This window comes from Malaya genurostris, chromosome 3 (genome assembly GCF_030247185.1).
Source record: "Malaya genurostris strain Urasoe2022 chromosome 3, Malgen_1.1, whole genome shotgun sequence".
Classification (NCBI taxonomy): Eukaryota; Metazoa; Arthropoda; class Insecta; order Diptera; family Culicidae; genus Malaya; species Malaya genurostris.
In genome coordinates, this window is record NC_080572.1 from 109,182,428 (window position 1) to 109,184,927 (window position 2,500).

General features: G+C 43.6%; 1 protein-coding gene across 2 annotated transcripts in view; it reads right to left on the bottom strand.

Moving 5' to 3' along the window:
• LOC131434615 (protein muscleblind) overlaps nucleotides 1–2,500 on the bottom strand; it is a 961,748-nt gene that overhangs the window by 828,048 nt on the left and 131,200 nt on the right. The gene's annotated exons all lie outside the window — the stretch shown is intronic.

The following is a 2,500-nucleotide window of genomic DNA, read 5'->3' on the forward strand; positions in this document are numbered from 1 at the left end:
ACATGGCATGCACCCCCTCCGGACCAAATTGACCATACGCTCAAAATGCATTTTTTGGGCTCAAAAGTCAATATTTTCGACGCATACGTTCCGAAATGTGGTCCCCCTATAGATAGATTTGTGGCCAAAACAGGCCAACTTTATCATGATTTGTAATAACTTTAACGCGTCGGTCCACCGCAACCAGCGGAACCGTATACTACGGTACCGTCAGTGAGACAACTATGCCTCGCATCGTGCGGCAGACCGACCGGAACGTAGAAGGCGGTTTCGCTGACATGCCCACTACAAGGGCCATTCATGCCACATCATATGGCAAACTGATGGGAACGTCTAAGGCAAGTATGGGGATGTATCCCACTACAAGGGCCATTCATGATACATCATATGGCAAACTGATGGGAACATCTTAGACGAGTATGGGGATGTATCCCACTACAAGGGCCATTCATGCCACATCATATGGCAAACTGATGGGAACATCTTAGACGAGTATGGTGATATATGGTAAATAAAAACTTGAAAAAAACTTAAAAAAAATAAGCACGTCATCGAACGATCAAGTCGTTCGAGACGTGCTATACAGTCCTAGTACGATACCTCCACTAGGTCATGTACTATCCACGGGACCGATTACCAGAGTAGAATCAGTTGGCAAGAGACATAGAATGTCGCACTATACCACTATATGGTATAGTGATATAGTGCGAAAAGTTTTACTGTCAGTGCTGAAAAAATTCGTTATCACAATGGTGACTCGAGCTTACATTGAGACAACACATATATCATCGTCCACCCAACGACGATTGTCGCTAATTGAATCATAACAAGTATCATGACTGCCGAACCCTTTCAGTATCATTGGAAATTGATTTCATGAAAATGTAAACAAAAGTTATCCCCCTATCACCCGGCGATGAGCCAGTGATAGACGACAATATTTGTCTCATTCGACATTCAGTTGAGCATCAACGGTATCATATTCATTCCTGAGAATCATCGTCAACCGGGTCGATTGGGCCCTTCCAATCATACGCAGTTCCCAGCGCCCTGGAGAATAAGTCTTTGTTTAATTTAATAAGTAAAATGTTTTCCAACGTATCTTTCCCAAGGCCAGTGCGTTGATTAGAGAGAACCAAGGCAAGGGCACTGAAAGACCGTTCAACAGAGACTTGGTTCGATGGTGTGGATAGTACAACCATTGCTACTGCATATATCTCTGGGTGCGTAGTCTTACGGCGCAACCAATGGTCCCACACGTTGTAGTTATGTTTTTGGCGTGGCTCTAGGTCCAAAGACTTAACTTGTTGAAGAAACCCGGTCTCGCAACCAAGATTCACGGATTCACCAAACATTTGCGTAAGATACTGATCAAAATCATCGGTAGACTCTGACGATTCTCTACTTGTACTAGCCGGTGTTTTACCCAGTTGGCAGATACGTTCCCATGTATCGACTATGTATTGCTGAATTTTATCTTTTTCCTCAGCCGTGAATATTTTAGAACCTCGATAGTTGAACCTTGGATCCAGGTATAATGCCATCTGAACCGCCTTCAATTGGCGCAAAATGTTCAATCTATTGTTCAACGACCGAAGTAAATGGGGACTGAAAGAGTTTTCGCGAACTTTCTGTACCTCACTCGTTGCCATCAGCCATGCCATATAGAAGTCAGATAACGACACGTGCTTCTCTTGCATTTGCTTTGTGCAGATGTACAACGGCTTAAACGTATCATAGTAATGCTCAATGAACGACCATTGATTGGAAAGGTCTAGTTCGGGAAAATTATCGGCCAACTGGTTAAAAAACCTTTTTTGGTGTACGAACGATTCCATCATTTTGAATATACCACCCCATCGTGTCCTACTCCAGACGGGTGGGTATGAAGCATCGTAGCTTTCAAACTCTGACCGGTACTTCACCAGCTTACATTTTCTAGCAACAGCAGTGATGGCTCGGATAGACTCATCGGATTTATCAACAACATCCAGTATTGCAAGCTGTAAGGTATGCACGGCACATCTCACAAGAGTAATCCTTTCGGACAGTTCATTGGCCAGTTCAGCAGTAACGTTTCGTTCACACTGTTTATCATCCTCTATCACATCCGACTCATCCAGCTCATCTATGTTCGTACCATCAGCCTGCTGCTCTGTAGGCATTACGTACGTATCATTGTTTAATTTTCTAACCGTTGCCACCATATTAGCCCCATTGTCGCATGTCACGGAAAATATGTTCTCAAGAGATAGCCCATAGTCGGCCAAAGTATCCATAACTTTTGATTTCAAGAACACCGCTGTTTGACTTTCTTTGATTTCGATCATACCAAGGGTACGAATGACCACCTGCTCGTCTAGGGCATACTGTACATTGATGCCTAAGATATGGCGATTGTGTCGGGCAGCAGAATCTATTTTCAAGCAGACGAGCTTGCCTTTCATCTCATCTATCAACATTTCTTTTAGACGACAGGCAGTCTTCGAGAGATGACATT